At 36.3% G+C, this 19,728-nt stretch overlaps 1 protein-coding gene across 4 annotated transcripts in view; it reads left to right on the forward strand.

The window, feature by feature from the left end:
- LOC150093519 (FUN14 domain-containing protein 1) overlaps positions 1-19,728 on the forward strand; it is a 139,903-nt gene that overhangs the window by 39,967 nt on the left and 80,208 nt on the right. The gene's annotated exons all lie outside the window — the stretch shown is intronic.

Raw genomic sequence — 19,728 nt, forward strand, 5'->3', positions numbered from 1 at the left:
TTTTTTTCCCCATTTTTATATATTTTTTGTAATTTTTTATTTATTTTTACATAGTCCAGAAATCCTGTTCTAGAGACCAAACATGGAACTTTTTCAAGCCACTTTAGGCCTCCAATAAGCGGGGCAGTGTCCCCCACTGTCTGATGAAATTCATCTTCCACCTAAAGATGATCACAAGCATCCATGCCTGCAGTGGGATTCAATCATTTTAAGAATTTTTTTTTTTGATGTTGAAAGTTTATTTATGGTCGAAATAAAGGTCAAAACTAGTCTGGGTAGTGGCCCTTCCCTTAATGCATAACATTAGACATATCCGCAAGGAGATGTGTTTTGCATTATAGGAGATACTGAGATAGGAGTGTTGGTAGCTTGCTCCACCTTTGCAATGAGTTGCCCTGGTGTTGTACCACCTTAACCCAGTCCTGAAGATACTTTCAGGTGCAAACTTTGTTTGCTCACACTTGGATAAAGGATTAAACTAATTTTATTATACATTTTAAGAAATGGTAGCCTGACTTCTCTAAATTAACTTTATTATAATTATCTGACTCATAGAGGATACTGTGTATGAATTTTTCAGTTACAATTTGAATTGTCTTTCACAATTATTTAGCTCAGAGTAGTGTGTGGCTGTTTACCGTCATAATTGTGATCTGATGATGCTGAGTAGAAAACCCAGAGAAATATTGCTGATTTTAATGAATATATTTTTCCTCTCTTGGTCTTGTTTATACCATGAAGCATTATTATGAATAATCAATGACATCTAAGCCTTTTATACATAAGCAACGATTGTATGGTTGGGGAGCCACCTGAATAAATATATTCCATATATGGAATAAGAGAGAAATTAGCCAAAACAGCAAACTAGAAGTATATAAGACAGTGTTCCAATCAATTTTCACTTATGGATTTACCTTAAATTAAATAGTTTTCATACGAAATGTCTGAGTAAAAGATTGACAAAGACAATGAAAATAGGTAGAAACATTGGAAACATCAACTGAGAGTTACATAAGAAATAAGACTTCATCAGGCTTGAGAGACCACAGAGAAAAGTTCTGAGAAAAATTAGGAGAGAACAAATGGTATAGATGGCAAAATCAAATTGAAGATTTTAAGAGATGTTAACTGCCATTGGCCTAATTGTAAACTTGTGCTGATATGTTGCTAAGCATTTTCTCTTTAAAAGTATGTAATTGTTGATAAAATTTTCATTTTGTCACTGCAACTACACACTTTTCTTTAGTAAACAAATAAAAGTTTTATGAGCTTGTGATTATATTACTGGTTGAAAGTTTCTAGTCCCTTGTAAGTAGGGAGCAGCCAGCTCATTAGAAGCAATTTAACTCAAATGTTGCACTAATATCCACACATTTCATTTACCATGAGCGAGTTATCAACTTCTCACCACTGCCAAAATGATATTAGTACTTTCTCTTCAATAATATATAATTCCTGTTTTGTTTTTCTTACTCTCACATTAAATTAAATAATATATGAAAATCATCCAAATATCATAATTAAAACCAAAATAAATATCTTAAAACAGCAATGTTAAGGCCGTATTATTATTATATGGATCAGAGACATAGAAGCTGATCAAAAAACGGGAATTTAAATTAAATAGTTTTCATACAAAATGTCTGAGTAAAAGATTAAAAAAGACAAAGATGGCAAGTTCTTTTCTAATATCCTCATTTTTAATGTGATACTGCCACATCAACTGTATCCTGAGTGGTGAATCAATAAAACATTTCAATTATTTAGGCACAATTTTTGATGAAGATGGTAAATTAAATGTGGAAATAGACAACAGAATTAGTGAAGCTGGTATGGTGGGAAGTTGCTTGAATGAATTTATATGGAATAAGAAAGAAATTAGTCAAAACACTAAATTAGCTATATAGAAGACAATGTCTGAAGTAATTTTAACTTAGCAATATAAGAGCTGGGTTAGAAATAAAACACTTAATCAAAGACTGGAGACTTAGACCTCTGATATAAGAGTTCTGAGAAAGATTAGTAGTCAATAAATAAATAAATTTGTTAAATTACAGAGTGTGAACAAATAAGATATAGTAGAATGTAACAAATGGCGGCAGTCGACATTTCACGATATTCAAAGCCTATAAGAAATAAGATTAAGACAAAAACAGGAAGATTACAAGTATCAAACTATAGACTTGTTTGTATTTCTTCTGCAGTTAGGATTTTGGAGAAATTATAAGAGCTCTTATACAGAATTGAATTGATAAAGGCAATATTATTTATGCAAGCTAGCATGATTTGTTAAAGGATGCTAAAGGTTTTGGTAATTTGGTAACCTTTTACAATATAATTAACAAGAGCAATAGATGAAGGTAAGAATGCCACATTAGTTGATTTTTTTAGTTGCAACATATGGGTTTGATGGTGAAGTAACATTGTGATCGGAAGTTAGTAGTGGTGTAACTTTTTCATGTAGTACTCTCATAATTATTCCCTACACCCCCTGAAGATACATATCAGGAATTTAATGATGGTGATAAAAGATTAAGTAAAATATATGATAATTGTTAATAAATATTATAAAAAGTTCTATATATATGTATCTTAATATCAATAGACAATGAAAAATGTGAATCTTATTAAAGAACTAAGCTTATCTGAATAGCAGATAAATGTTTAAAAAATGATTTAATATTATACATTTCTAAACGTTCCTCATCTGTATATCACACAGCATGCTTAAAGGCACCCTTATGCTGTACTGTTTCATACTGATACAAAAAAAAAAAATAAATAAATAAATCAAGACTTCCATGTTGTATAGTTATCATCGTAACAAACTTCTCTACTGTTAGACTCACTCATCATAGGTCTCCCCCTAGCACATGACATATGTCATATTAAGAGTTATACTTCTGATATTCACACAGTTTGGCAATGCATTCCATTCACCAATCACTCTCCATATCAAAAAAATCTACTCTTCTCTCTCTCTCTCTCTCTCTCTCTCCCCCCTTCACTACACTTTTACACAACTTCCAGGGTTTCCCTCCCATTCTCACCTTTCACTTGTGTGATTCCTTCTATATTAATCTGGTAAAATTTTCTAACATGACCATAGTTTAAAAGAAATTAGCTTGAAAATTAAACATAGCATCTTACTTAAACTTGTATCACTGTCAGTTCCTATGGTGTGGTGATTGTTTCTTAGCAGCCTACCCTTTGAGAATTTCTATATATTTATTACCTTCTTGGATGAGATTGTCACAGAAACCTAGATACCAATCCTAAATTATATTGTAACCCACATTAAGCAATCTGAGTATAATGTACTCATGTTCCTGAATACAGGTTACAATTGAATGAAGAGGAAGATGTCAAGATGACTAATCCATGCCCAAATCATGGAATATTTGCACTTGAGTCATTTTCCAGTTTATCCAGGTTTTGACTTAAGATCAAGCCTGATCATTGAGAATATACTATACTTAATATCAATATACAAAAATCACTAAAGTTACATTGATATTTAGTGGAGTAAACACACATCTAGAGATTATTACTGACTAAATTTATTTAACTAATAAATTGCTATGCCAATATTTTGCCTTAACCACAAAGAAATACACTAAGCATGTGCATGCAGGCATAGACCAACAGAGGGGGATTTCTACATTCTTAACTGGTGTCCTCTAAGGGTGCAGTGATGGGATTGTTTCATTAGAAGCCGAGTTATAGTGCCAAGTTAAGGCAAAATATTGGCTTAGTAATTTATTAGTTAAATCAATTTAGTCAGTAATAATCTCTAGATGTGTTGCTGATGATCTCCCAGATTTTTGGTAAGGTGAGGCAGCCAAATTTGTTAAGAATTGGCAGTGTTGTAATTCTGTGGTGGATTCCAGAAATAGTATTTCAGATTTATATCTACTTATGTATAAAAGGGAGGTTTTGTTCTGTTTGATTTGGTGATCTGTATCCATGGCATACAGAATGGTTGTTGTGCAGGTATTGGACATAGTTTCTGTGTTATTTGGGATATTTGCTGTTCGTCCTGTTGTTTAAAGTGAGATAGTTTGCAGGAGCAGGAGAAGATGGAGACACCAGAATGGCCTAGATCAAGGATTCTCAACCTGGTTGTGGTGGTCGGTGCATTCGAGAATTGGGAAGGGAGTGGTGGACACCAATATTTTTTTTCTATGAAAATTTATACTTGCTTATCATATCAAATGATAACGATTATCGTATTAACTATGAAAGTGGGATAATATGTTAATTGTTATCATTTGATACACATGTAAGGCAGCCATTTATTATACAACTCAATTAAACCATCACACAATAACCAAAAACATTTCTCTTTACTCTGGATAAAACAATAGTCTTCTTCCCAAATGAACCTATAAATTGTTGAATTTATAGGTTCATTGTTTTTTATTTGGATTGCTCATTTTGGGGGAACATTTTTAAACATGAGAAAACAATCTATGATCAAAGCGTGCTGACCACACTGGCGAAGTGGTGACACATCCCTCAAGCGCACGGTTGCCATAGACTAAATACATAAAACATACTCACAAAATTGGCACTGGTAGTACTCGCACTCAAAGACAGAGGAATTATAAAATGTTCATAATATAACATAAATGCCAACATTTTTTATGATTTCAATAAATATTATTACTAGAAGACTTATATCTTCCAGTTTTAATTTTATTTTTTCCTTATTTAATAACTGACAGCAGGTGCAAATGCACCTGCGAGCATAGGGTTAAGAACTGCTGATCTAGATAATACAGCAGATCTATTGGGGAACAGATAAGGATAATAAATTTTTGGTATGGCTTGCAGGTCTGTATATTATATTTTATTTAAAATGTGAAATGTTTTCTGATGTGACCCAGATGTAAGGAATGGCAATGGATTTTTTTTTGGGGGGGGGAGGGATCAAGGGGAAGAGCAGAGTGTTCAGTAGATTTTGTGAAGGGAGAAAGATATTGGCTAAAAAAATTGTCACAGATGTGATTGATTACTGTGGCAGGACTAGTGTAGGCCAAGTGGTGTTAAATGTATTTCTCTGTGCCTATGAAGATGTCTTGATGATCAAGGTGAAACATTGGCATAGTAGAATGAGTGTTTACTCCACTAAACATGAACATGAGTGATAATCAACATCCAAGATTAGTATCCATACCAGATTAGTCACTAAACTGTTATTAGATAAATTGTATTAAAATTAAAGTTTTTCATATAATAATCCCAGTAATAGAACATTTCATTATTGCAATAAATTATAAGTTTATCAGAAGTCAGACTTCTTAGTTTCCTCAATTTTTGCTTCCTTTCTTTTATAATGCTTTCCATAATTGCCAGGAACATCACAGCATTATTCAAACAAGAAATATGCTTTTACCAGTAAGTTTTCTGTCCTTTTTGATTTGAATGTAGGGTGTGATTATAGACTATTTAGCTTAATTTTTTTTTATTGATTACTTCTTAGTAAACTGTATTGTCTAATACTGAATGTTATTTTTTGCTCGTCCAGTTATTATCATTACCCCAAGACCCCATAGAGTCAAAAATGGCTAACTCAAAGGTTTCAGGACTTCATAGAATTCAGTGATTTCATCACTGATTTTTCATTAATTAGATCGTATGGAACCAAACCCGAATGATAAAGAATGCCAGGCTGTTGAAATTTTAGAGAGAGAATGCTCATACTATAGCAGTATTGAGGTTCAGGCATCCAAAACAAGTTGTCAGAAATGACTACATTGCTTTTCTGCTATACTGAACAATTGGAAATGTAATCGGCTCTCACTATTGCAAACTCATAATGATCACAGAGAAGTTTAGTTATAGTGGATAATTTCCTATAGGGAATTTCTTTTATTATAACATTGTGTGAATGGAGCTTTAGATGGGTCTTATAGAGTTTATTGTAATTGTGTTTGCTACAGTGAGAAATGACTGTATATATATGAAGAAAAGTAGCCTGTCATGGCCTGGTAGTTATTTCACATAAATCTAATTAACAAACTGATAGAACATTAATCATATCAACATTTTGACAATGTATGGTAATGCATGTGTTCTTTATGCAAGTCTTTTCTATGCAGTAGAAAACCTTACCACCTCTGAGCACACCAGCTAACTTGTCTTAATTTCAGAAGCCTTAATGAAGATTTATTACATTCTAGGCGGAATTTGAACTCAGATCTTTCCACCCAAAGGGCATCATCTGATTGAAATGTGAAGGCATCAGTATAATAATGGTGCCTTCACATTTAAAAATTGAGAATTACTGAAATAATTGAGAAAACATTAAAAAATATATAATTGCTATGTTACTATTAAAAGAAATGACTAGAATACTACTTCCTGTCTGGATGTATTAAATTGTGTATAATTTATTATTATCATTTTCTCAGGTATCTCCACAGAATGAAACTCACCATAAGGAGTCTGTACTGATGATTATTCACACAATACATATATTAGTTTTCCTTGGGTGCATTTACCAATAAGGTACATCCTTCTGTGCTAAGCCATTCCACCCATTCACTACTCTCCAAGCAAAACACTTTTGTGCTCCACACTCAGCATACTACCTTCTTATCCTTCATTCCACATACCTCTGTACTTTAGAACACTCTTCCTCATATGTTTTTTTCCAGTACAAATAACCTTCAACTCTTCAAGAAACCAAATAAAAACAAAATAACAGATTATTTTCTACTATCTGCTTGCTTGCCTACACTTGCTATCCACACTCTTATACGATTGCTAGGCATGATCTCATGTTCTCTCCCTTTCTGCCATATATCAAAAAAAAAAAAAAAAGTCTTGGGTGTCCTATAAAATCCCTTTAATAACTTGTATGTTTCTATCATCACCTCTTTTTTGTCTGTCAACTAGTTTGTAATCTTTGAACCCCACAGAGCTATCCTCATAGGACATTCATAGACCTCATACAGTCTTGATCACTCATCTCTAAATCCTGTCCACCAAGGAATCTAGATGACAAAATCTATGCAGTAGTATAGATGTGGTCTATTAAAGATTTATAAAGGGAAATAATACTCAGTCCCCATATTCCTACTTATCAATGTAATTGTGAATGTAATGGGATTGGTTCAAGGATACATTGTGGTTGGTCAGTGAATTTAGTGCTTCTGTAAAATTGGTGATTTTTGTCTGTTTTATTGTGATTTTCCCTTAGAAAATTAATGTTTTATAGTATATTAGTGTATTTAGTATTTTATAACATATTTTTATTATGATATTTCAATTATAAGTTTAAAATGGTGCCAAAAATGCATAAGAAATGTAATGCTAAATAAAGCACAGCAGGCAAGAAGGTTAGCCCTGCTAATGAGGTTATTGGAATTGTGGAGGAGGTTAAAGAAGATGAATTAACCTCCAAAATAGCAAAATTTAAGATCATCAGAGAGACGACATGGGAATTGCAAAAAGTCGAGAGGCATTTAAATGAACAGAGGGAGAAAAAGAAAATTAAGCAGGAAAATAAGAAACAGCAAAGCACAGAAACAGGTAAGTCAGGAAGTAACGGAAATCAGGTAAGTGCCATTGTTAGTAAAAAGAAAGAAGTTATTTGGTATCGTGACTCCATAATAAAACATGCTATTGATGAGCGAGTTATAACTTTGAGTTTTCATGGAGAGAAAATTAAGAATATAAAGGAAACAATTCAAAAACAGAAAAGAAAAGTAAATTAAATTATAATTGTATTAGATATTAATGACTTAACTAATGATAAGTTCAGTATGAGAGAGAGGACATGAAAAGGTTTGTTGGAAGAGGTGAGTGCGATGAGTAAGAAAGTGAAAATTGTCAATATTTTACTTCGATATGATAAAGATGAATTGCGAAGGGCTATGATGGCCAACAATTTGATGCATAGGTTGTGTAGAAGGAATGGATATGAGCTTTTGGATGTGTGGAGTGAGCTTGAGGGAAGATTGAATTTGTGTACATCTGAATGCATTTGGTATCAGGAGTTTAGAAAAACTAATAACTGGTATGAGACCTAACGAGTCAAGGAAACTAAATTATAAAGGGAGGAATGGTGTGAGCATGTGAGTGTAAGAGCGACAATGTTATATAACTGTGTTAATGACGGAAATGTTGACGAGGATAGAACGATTGCGACTTTGTGTTCATCCAGTTCAGACCCATCAAACGTGTGCAAAGATGTCTACATGTATAAGGCACTAGAGAAGAATAGAGATCTGCAAGTTGTCCCAGTGTGTCATGCAGACTACAGCCAAGAGTATACAAAAGAACATGCAGGTAGATTATTATGTCTGTACACGAATGCTAGGCATATCAGAAACAGAGGGGTAGAGTTTGTTGCCTTAGTCAATATGTTGCGACCTCAGATTTTAGGCATTAGTGAGACCTGGCTGTCAGAATCGCAAAGGTACAGTATTTTTAGGAAGGATAGGAAGAGGAGGGGGAGGGTGCTGCTAATGATATCAAAATGTCTTGAATCCAGTTAGAGTTGAGATCTATGACTGCAATACTGGCAACAATTTTTCATGTGGCAGTGAGATTGAAGCCCATCTGCTGTGAGTTGGAATCTAACAAGATCAATTACATAGTGGGGTGGTGTTACAGACCTAATGGATCAGTTGCTATCGATGATGAAATGCATCACCAAATAGAAAATGTCAGTGCAAAAAGAGTAATCATAATGGGAGACTTTATTTTTCCAAATATTGATTGGGTAGCAGTAGAATCTCATGAGAAGAATGAAAATGCATTTATTGAGCTGTTGCGGGACAATTTCCTCAGGCATCATGTGACAGAAAGAACTCAAGGTCAAAGAGTGTTAGATTTGATTATAGTGTCAGAGGACATTTCAGTTAAAGATGTACGTCTGCTTCCAGTTGGTGACAGTGATCATGCGCTACTCACTTGGGAAGTGACTAAATTTCTGAATGTTCCATTCAGAAAAGGTTACATGTTGAACTACACAGCAGAAAATTATTCCCAACTGTGAAGAGTATACTGAGTTCATTGAAATGGAATCGATTGCTGAATGGAAGAATATTGACAGCACATGAGAAACATTTAAACAATACTTAAATGATGCGATATCAGAATATGTCCCGAGAGTTCAAAGGATAAATAGCGTTGGAGTCAAATGGATGTGTAATCTTATTAAATCAAGAGATCAGTAAGAAAATAATGATGTCGAGGAAATACAGTGTGCATAAGGATGATGTCCATTATGAAAATTATAAGCAGCAGGTTAGAATAGTCACAACTGTTGTACGGAAAGCAAAGTCTGAGTATGAAAATAAACTGGCTCTGCATGTTAAAGACAACCCACAAGAATTCTGTTGATATGCTGCAAGTAAAAGAAAGAATGAATATGAAAGAATAACTCTTCTAAATGCAGATGGCATGTTACAGATGCAGAAGAGGTTGTTCAACTAATGAGTTTCCGTTTTGTTAAAAGCTATCAGCCTGGTGTACGCAATGTTGAGCTCACTGCTACTTTTTTACTGGATGAAGAAATTCAGGTGTATGAGGACGAGGTATTCGAGTTGTAATGCACATTGCACAAACTGAATAAGAATCAGTAAAAGGGACTGATGAGGTATCAGCATGTGTGCTAAAAGAGTGTTCAGCTGAACTGACTATTCCTCTGACCAGGCTGTTTAATATGAGTCTCAGAACAGGGAAGATTCTGCAGGAATGGAAGGAATGTATTGTAATTCCATTGCATAAGGGTGGTGCAAAGACCGATGTATCCATCTGTCGACCAATTAGGAGTAGTTGTGAAGATTTCGGGAAAATTGGTTAGGGCTTGCATTCAGAAATGGGTTGAGAGTGAATCTCTACTTTGCAATGAACAACATGGGTTTACTAAGGGAATGTCATGTTTTAGCAACCTGCTCACATTCTATAACAATGTTACCATTGAACTAGACAACGGGAATGGATACACCATGATACTTTTTGAATTTTGCTAAGGCTTTTGACAGAATACAGCATGGTAGACTGTTGCATAAATTGGAGGATATGGGTGTGGATTATAAAATATTAGCATGGATGAGAGAGTGGCTTACTGAGAAATATCAAAAAGTGGTATACTGGGTCATGTAAGTCTGCAAGATTTATGGTAATCAGTGGTGTACCACAAGGATTAGTACTTAGTCGAGTGGTGGGATTCAGACGGTTCGCACTGGTTCGGCAGAACCGATACCTAATTTTTTGTTGAATTCGGCGAACCGGTTGTTAAAAATGGCACTTGAAATCGGGATTCTCTTTAAGGTGGGTGCCTTGTTAAGGATAAATCACACAGCCGATGATGCTCAGATAAAAGCGAAGAAAATTGCAAGTGAGGACGCCAATCAAGAAGCAATATGGAAATATCTTAAATAATAGTTTTATTGTTTTTTGTCAGGTATTATTTAATATTTTTTCATTAATATTTTAAAACTCTTTCTTATAACATAATCTAGTTTTGTGTACCTCTTTTATTGTTCTTATTTAAGTATTAACTGTATGAAATAATAAACTGCCTTTCAGTATATCGTTTTTTTTATACTTAAAACAGTCATTAGGGCAGCAAACCGGTTGTTAAATTATTTGAATCCCACCACTGGCTTAGTCCACTGTTATTTAATCTGTACATTAATGATATTGGGAAGAATTTGCCAAGCGACATACAGCTATTTTGTGATGATGCAAAGATAGGAAAGGTAATCAGGAATGCTGCTAATATGCAGTACTTACAGAATGATTTGAATATAATTGCAATGCTGAAACGAACATTCACATATAAAGATAAGGATGTCATTTTGCCTTTTTACAAGGCCTTGATAAGACCTCACTTGGACTATTGTGTGCAAGTCTAGTCTCATGGTTTCCATTGTGATTCTGATATATTGGAGAGAGTGAAAAGGTGTTAAAAATGATATCAGGATTGTGGAATACTGATTATGAAGACACATTGAGAATTTGTAGACTGCAGATGCTGTCAAACAGGAGAAAGAGAGGTTATATGATTGAGACTTGCAAACTTCTGAAAGGGTTGTATAGGTTTTCAATTAATGGAGGGTGGAGAAAGGACAAGAGAGCATCCTTGGAAGCTAAGAACAAATACTACTAAGAAGGGGATGAAGACTAGATTTTTCTCTTATAGGGTTGTGTATGACTGGAATGGATTGCCATTGGATGTTGTGAGTGAAAGCAGTGTGAATGAATTCAGGAATAAGTATGATAAGCTATTGTGTGTAGTATGTGGTCTCCCTCGATGAGTCTCTGACTCCCTAGCTGTCTTAATAATAATAATTTCCAGTTCTCATTTACTCCTATATCCCTGGCCCAGATAGTATCCCTCTATTTGTGCTCCAGAATTAACACCCATTCTGTATCACTTTTGCAAGGTGTTCTACTCATCTGGCATTTACCTAACAGCAAGAAGAAAGTTTTTATACAGTCTGTTTCTAAAAGGAGAGATAAAATTCATCCATCAAACTATTGTCTTATTGGCTGTGTAGCTCAGAGGAAATAGTGATTGCTTCCTCATCGCTTGGCCGCCTGAAGAGAGGCGTGGATTCAATTCTTGTCACTGATTAGAGGAACCTTTTTTGGATAAATGGCTGCACATTATATTATGAGTGGTCGTGTAATTTAGCGCTTGTAGGTGTTCTACTCATCTGGCATTTACCTAACAGCAAGAAGAAAGTTTTTATACAGTCTGTTTCTAAAAGGAGAGATAAAATTCATCCATCAAACTATTGTCTTATTGGCTGTGTAGCTCAGAGGAAATAGTGATTGCTTCCTCATCGCTTGGCCGCCTGAAGAGAGGCGTGGATTCAATTCTTGTCACTGATTAGAGGAACCTTTTTTGGATAAAGGGCTGCACGTTATATTATGAGTGGTCGTATAATTTAGCGCTTGTAGGGAATTAGCAATTTTTAGCTGTTGTGTTTTTTTCATTAGAAAATTAGAGTATTATAGTGTATTACTGTAGATTTTCATGTTTATAGAGTATCAGTATGTTTATAACACTTTTATTATGATATTGTGATTTTGTCGGCATGGCACCAATACAGCGAACGGCGGAAAAGACCTCATTGTCTGGCAATTTGAATTTGCATGATATTATTCAGTGCAATATATACAAAATGTATGCATTGGGAAAATTAAAGAATATGTGGAAGGAAATTGAGACTGGAGAGAGAGTATGTATGAAGTGTTTTAAAAGTGAGTGTCTGTTAGGTGACGAGAACGCAACAAATACCAATTATAAGATGGAAAATTATGTAAATAATGTTGAAAGTGTGGCCATGGAAATAGAGGAGAATGAAATGGATATCAATAAAGAAATAACGTGCTTAAATATTATCCTTCATAGGACAAAGCATGAAATTGAAAAACTGCAGAAGCGGCAAGAGTTAAGCAGGACTGAAAAAAGAAAGAAGCAGGTGATCTGAAGGAATAATAAAGACAGACTGAACAAACAAGAAAAACAAGTTAAGGAGAAAATTATATATGGAGACTCATTAATCAGGGGAGTACAAAACGAAATTATGACAAAATCATGTTTCCCGGGAGCAAAAATTCACAATATTATTCACGCCATCTGGATTCAAAAAGGTAAGTTGAAGGAAATGATTGTCTTGGTTGGTATGAATGATTTTAGAGGGAAGAAGTATTCTATGAGGGAGGATGTAAAGGAGGTTGTTAGAAGAGGCAAAACTGAAGAGCAAGAAGGTGAAGATTGTAAGTTTCCTACCATGCTATGTTAGAAGCAAACTGAGGAGGAGAGGATAGGATTGATAGCCAATGAGTATTTTGTTTCTGTATATTGTGCAAAAGGAATGATGTAGAATTTGTGGAGTGGTCTCTGTTTGACGGAAAGAAAGATCTGTACAATGCGGATGGACTTCATCTGAATGGTTTTGGTGTTAGGTGTCTGGAGAGAGAGAGCTTTGTTCATCGAGCATGCTGATGTGCTAATTCAAGGAAGCATAAGCAATTAGGGTGGAATCATGTGAGTTTGTGTGAAGGCACCCATGAAGCAAGTAAGTGTGAGAATGACCAAGTTAGGAATCTAGTCTCTCAAGCAAAAATATTGAATAGTCAATTCAGAAAGTAAAGATTGGTGCGGGAATAAAGGGATGTGGCCATTTCTATATATTAATGCCAGAAGTATCAGGAACAAGAGGAAGGAATTTTTGGCATTGGTTAGTGCAACCTCACCAAAAGTTATAGACATTAGTGAGACTTGGCTAGCAGCAAATGATGTAGTTATAGGGATTGAATGTGAAGGGTTTAGTATTTTCAGGGAAGATAGGATGGGGGGAGGGGGGAGGAGAAGCAATCTGGTGTGAGATTCAAGATCAGTAAGACAAAATATACAGCTGGTTGTTGCTGTAGGACAGAGAGCTCCACAGATGATCTGGAAGACATGTATTGCCAAATTAGTACATGTCTTCCAGATCATCTGTGTAGCTCTCGAGTGAGTGAGTACAGGTCGAGTGATTATTATGGATGACTTCAACTATGGAGATATAGACAGGAAGGACGATCACATGGCAGATAGGAAATAGAATTTATTTACCTGCTGAGAGATAATTAATTAAGGCAGCATATAGTGGAGGGAACTAGGGGGGGGGGGGGGGAGAGTATTGGACCTGATCATAGGATCAGAAGAGCTATCCATTACCAAGCTGACAACATTGCTTCCAATTGGTGAAAGTCACCATGCGGTCTTGACTTGAGAGATTGTAAAACATGAGGAATGTTCTATCAAGGAAAGGAGTATTTGTGGAACTAAAAGGCAGATGATTATGACATGCTTAGGAAGAAGCGTAAATCTGTACCATGGCATAAAACACTGTGGGTAAATAGTGCATGGGATATAGTTAAGGGTCATCTAAATGAAGCAGTATTAAATTGTATACCTAGGGTAAGGAGGGTTAATCAGGTAGGAGTTAGATGGATGAGTAATATCATTAAGCACATGTTGCAGAAGAAGAAAATGGATGGTATATAAAGAGAAAGGTGACCAGCAAAATCACGAACAGTACAAGGCTCAGGCAAGACAGATGACCTGCATGGCAAGGAAGGCAAAATCAGATTATGAGAAGAATTTAGCCAAACAGGCCAAAGGGGTAATGCCAAAGAGTTCTTCGTTATGTGACAAGTAAGAGGAAGAATGACTGTGGAAAATTAACCTTAATGAATGCTGATGGTCTTCAGGGGACAGAAGCAGATAAAATAGTTGAGTTACTGAGTGACCACTTTGTAAGCATATATCTTCCTAGTGAGGTTACTGCTTCAACCTATGTGACAGACACTTGATGTGGGAACAGAGGTGGATGAATTGGAAGTTCTTAGGATATTGCAGAATCTCAATGTAAATATAGCTGTGGGATTAGATGGGATATCAGCTAGGGTTTTGCGAGAATGTGCAAGGGAACTAGCAATGCTTTTGACTAAGCTGTTTAATGTAAGTCTCAACTCTGGTAGTGTTCCAAAGGAAAGAGGGCAAAATTATTCCTTTGCATAAGGGAGATTCTAAGACTACAGTAACAAATTATAGATCAATCAGTACAATCAGTATCTCATGTGTGGTGGTAAAAGTACTAGAAAAATTGGTAAAAAAGAGAATTCAGAAAAGGGTAGATAAAAAATATGATACTGTATGAGGGTCAACATGGCTTTGTGAAGGGTCGATCATGACTTAGTAATTTACTAACTTTTTATAATAGGGTAACAGCTGAATTGGATAAAGTAAATGACTACACATTGATTTTGCAAAGGCATTTGACAGAATACCACATGGAACACTAATACTCAAATGAGAACAAAAGAGGACGGCTGCTGGACAGAGATCAAAAAGTGGTATATGGAGGAGCAAAGTCGAGGCAAAAACAGGTGACTAGTGTGCTACAAGGCACAATGCTGGGGCCATTGCTGTTTAATTTGTACATAAATGATATAGGAAATTACGTGAAGAGAAATATGCAGTTGTTTGCTGATGATGTGAAATTAGGTAGAGTAATAGTTAATCAAGGTGATGTGGAGAACTTGCATAATGATTAAATAGGCTGTCAGTATGTAAAAGTATGAGAAATGTAAAGTTCTGCATTTTGGTATAAATAGATTACAAGTCGTGTATCGCATTGATGGCACTGCATCCCAGGAAATTATGAAGCTAGAGATTTAGGGGTGGTCGTAGACAGAGAGTTAAAGTTTAGAGGGCATGTTGCTAAGGTAGCCCATAGGATTACTTGCCTGTGAAGAACACATTAACAAGTAGAGATAAGGAAGTTGTAATTCCTCTTTACTGTTTCTTTCCCTCCTTGATACACCCATATCTGGCTATCAGTGCCCTCCTACTCAGTTTGCCTCTATCATAGCATGGTAGCAGACACAATCTGCACCTTCTCGCTCTTCAGTTTTTCTCTTCTAACAATTCCTTTACATCCTCCCTCATAGAATACTTCTTGCCTCTCAAATAATTGGACAACCAAGAAGCTCATTTCCTTCGACTTACTTTTTTGCATCCGCGTGGCGTGGCTAATATTGTGAATTTTAGTAGTGGACAAGGTCCTTGTCCACTGCCACTCCCAGATCTCTCATCACCTCTACCTCCTTGAGTTTCCCTACAAGCATGTACTTTGCATCCCATTGTTGCTTACCAAATTTAAAAACATTAAACTGAATGTTTCACTTACCTGCATGTAGATTCAATGTAATATATTCAAATCCTCCTGTAATGCCATGACTGCTTGGGTAAAGGATGCTCAAGTGACCGAGCTGGCGACAGGTCTGTTGAATGTTCCTTATGAGGATATATTGAAGGTGTATGGTGGATTGCAACGTTTAGCTGATAGGCAGAAAAGAGGAGACATGATAGAAACTTATATTAAAGGGGTTTTGTAAGATTAACACAAAGGAAATTTTTCAATACATGACAAATAGAGAACTAGGGGTCATCCATGGAACTTGTGTAAAAGTGTAATAATAAGGATGTACAGACTATTTTTACGTGGTGAATGAAATGGATTGCCAGAATTAGTTGAGTGCCTCTACAGTGAATGAGTTTAAGAAGAGGTATGATAGCTTTTGTTGTATAAAAGTTAGCATGGGTCTCCCATGATGAGTCCCCAGACTCCATGGAGATACTCATATAATAATAATAGTCACAGCTCTGGCTCTTGGTACAAGCCTCCCCCCCCCCCCTCTCTCTCTCTGCACTGATGGAGTTGTCTTTTACAGCCCAGATGGATTCTACACAAGTGACATTCATTTAATGGTAATTGTTTGAGTAACTGTTTCTGTTTAAATGAAATAGAAAGCTTACAGAAGATAACAATTAATGATTAAGTGGATTTTTTTTTGTATGCATTTATAGAGTTATTACTGCATATTATTAAATTACTACGTGGTAAAATTAAATTGAACTTGCACAATTTGTGGAAAAGCATCTGCATTCTATTCAGTCACTTGGTTATATTATTATCCTAAGACCTCCATGGAGTTAGACTCATCGCAGTAGTTAGACATTGTCATAAACACACACATCATCATACCATTCCACATTAAATACACTCAAAATCTCTACAGACACCATGCTCTCAGGCAATGCATTCCAATCATTCAACTCTCCATGCAAAAAACCTGCATCTCACTCCTTTTGCTCATGCCCTCCTTATACTGCTTCCAGGAATGACCTCTTATCCCTCCCCCATTTCCATCATTTTACGAAAAACCTATTCAACATAATTCAAAAAAGATTAATAAATAATTAATAATAACCAAAAAAATAGAAGAGCTTATTGGAGCTGACCTGCATCTCCAATCAAAGGCTATTAAATGACTAATATAAATGTTTGATTTATACTGAAAGAGTAATTTATGCGTGAGGAGTGTTTGCCAGGAGGAATGATAGAAAGGGTGGCTTTGGTATTTAAGAGAGGTGAAAGGGGGATGAGTTGATTATGATAGTGGGAACAAATGATTTGAGTGGTGGTGTAAATAGAGCAGCAAGAGATATGAGATTCTTGTTTGAGGTGGTACGAAAGAAGACACAGAGAGGAAAGATAGTGTGCGTGTTGCCTAGGTATGATAATGACAAACTGAGCAGAAGAGCGGTAATATTGAATGATAAAATAGCTAGAATGTGTGATAAGAGAGGACTGGAATATGTGGATGCTTGGAGTGCGTTTGAGGACAGAGAGGAATTGTATGCAAGAGACCATTTACAATTGAATGAGGAAGGACGTAGGCATCTGGAGAGATTGCTGTTCTGAAAAAGTCAGTGTGTCTCAGGGAGGATGGTAGCAGGGGTAGCCTCTTGTGGGAATGGGTACTTGGGGGAAGGGGGACGACATCAGATAACACTGAGCTCAGTGGAGTCTAGAGGGGATAATGCTGGGTTAGAAACAATGGCATTTATATGCTATATACTAATGCCAGGAGTATCTGGAATAAGGGAGAGGAATTGGTGGCGCAGATAGCATCAGCCTGGCCAAAAACTATTGGGATCACTGAGACGTGGTTGACAGAAGAGGATATGATAACAGGAATAGAAGTCGCTGGGTACAGCATTTTTCGACAGGATAGAAAGGGAAAGTGTGGTGGTTGTGGAGTACAGCTTATGATAAGTGACAACCTATGTCCTCTATGAGTGGAGACCTTGGAAGGCAGTGACACTAATGATTTTGAAAGCATATGGTGTGAGGTAGAGGTGGGCAAAACAGGATATTTAATGTGTGTGGGGGGGGGGGGGGGGGTTGCTACAGACCCAGGAGTACAGAGGGTGGAGACTAGGAAATGTTGAGACAGTTGAGCATGGCAAGTGCAAGAAGAATAATTGTTATGGGAGATTTTAACTACAGTAGTATAAACTGGGTAGAGGAAGATGTATGTAGCAATAAGGGAATGGAATTTTTAGAATTCTTGAGGGACAAATATCTTAGGCAACATGTAATAGAGGAAACAAGAGGTTCAAGAGTTTTGGATTTGGTTATAGCATCAGAAGAGTTGATAATAACTGAGGTGACATCTCTCCCACCAGTTGGTGAGAGTGACCATATGGTTTTTGACTTGGAAAATGAATAGACATGCAGGAGTCTCAAAGAGACAGGAACGTATGTGGAATTATAAGGCAGGTGATTATAATAGTCTAAGACGTCAACTTGAGGAAGTTTCATGGAGGGAGGAATTGTAAGGCCTGGATATCATTACTGCGTGGGAAATTATAAAAGAATATTTGTTAGCAGCAATGGTAAGTTGTATACCACGAGTGAACAGGGGGAAACAATTTGGAGTAAAGTGGATGACAAACAACATTAAACAGGAATTGCATGCGAAAAAGTGGCTGTGGAAGAGATACAAGGAGACAGGAGAAGAGAAGATGCATGAAGAGTATAAGACACAGGCCAGAAGAGTGACTAGTATGGTATGGAACACAAAACTGGAATATGAGAGGAGATTAGCCCTAAGATCCAAAGAAAATCCTAGGTAATTTTTTAGATATGTGGCCAGTAGGAGGAGAAATGACTGTGGAAGAATGATATTGTGGGATAAAAATGGGAATAGAGTGACTCATGCAGAGGACATAGTAAAATTGTTCAATGAACACTTTATTGGAGTTTTTAATCCTGTAGGAGTCAGTTTTAATGCTAGAGGGATACGGCTGGTTTAGAGGTGCAGGAGGAGAGTGTGTTTCAAATAGTGAGTACTCTGGATGTCAAAAAAGCTGTGGGACTGGATGGTATTTCACCACGAGTTTTGAGAGAATGTGCTAGGGAACTGACAATGCCTTTGACCTGGCTTTTCAATGAAAGGCTGGCTTCTGGAAAGGTACCCATGGAATGGAAGAAAGGTAAGATAGTGCCATTGCATAAGGGCGGTAGCAGACTGGAAGTGTCTAATTATAGACCAGTTTGTGTGTCATCAGTAGTTAGTAAGATCTTGGAGAAAGTAGTGAAGGACCATATACAGCATTGAGCAGATAAGGGTAATGTTATCTGTATGAGTCAACATGGATTTGTGAAGGGGTGCTCTTGTTTTATCAATATGCTAGCCTTTTATGATAAAATTACAAGAGCATTAGATGAGGGAAAAGGATATACTGCTGTTTTCTTAGACTAAGCAAAGGCATTTGACAGGGTGCCACATGATAAGCTGATATTTAAGTTGCAGCACATGGGTCTGGATGTCAGATTGGTCAACTGGATTCAGAATTGGTTGTCTGATAGGTATCAGAGAGTTGTGTATAGTGGGGCAGTTTCAAGGAATCAGAGGGTTACAAGTGGGGTCCTACAGGGCTCAGTGCTGGGATCTATATTGTTTAACCTTTATATCAATGACATTGTCAGTGGATTGCTGAGGGATGTTCAGTTTTTTGCAGATGATGCAAAGCTGGGAAGAATTATTAGTAATAGCGCAGATGCGGCAGCCCTGCAAGAGGATTTGAATAAGCTAGATAGATGAGCAAATGAATAGGGGTATCAGTTTAATGCAGCAAAATGTAAGGTCTTGAGGTTTGGGAAACATTGATTGGACACTGGATACTGTATGGGAGGAATTATACTGGAGGAAGTAGGGGAGACAAGATATCTGGAATTGATGATTGATAGAAACCTGAAATTTAGTGGGCATGTTGCAAAGGTGGTGAAGGTAACCCTGAGGATTGCTGCAATAATGAGAAGGACACTGACCCGCAAAGATAAAACAGTT

The sequence above is a fragment of the Typopeltis vanoorti genome, chromosome 24 (assembly GCF_054136105.1).
Source record: "Typopeltis vanoorti isolate ZY-2024b chromosome 24, IOZ_Tvanoo_1.0, whole genome shotgun sequence".
In the NCBI taxonomy this organism is placed as follows: Eukaryota; Metazoa; Arthropoda; class Arachnida; order Uropygi; family Thelyphonidae; genus Typopeltis; species Typopeltis vanoorti.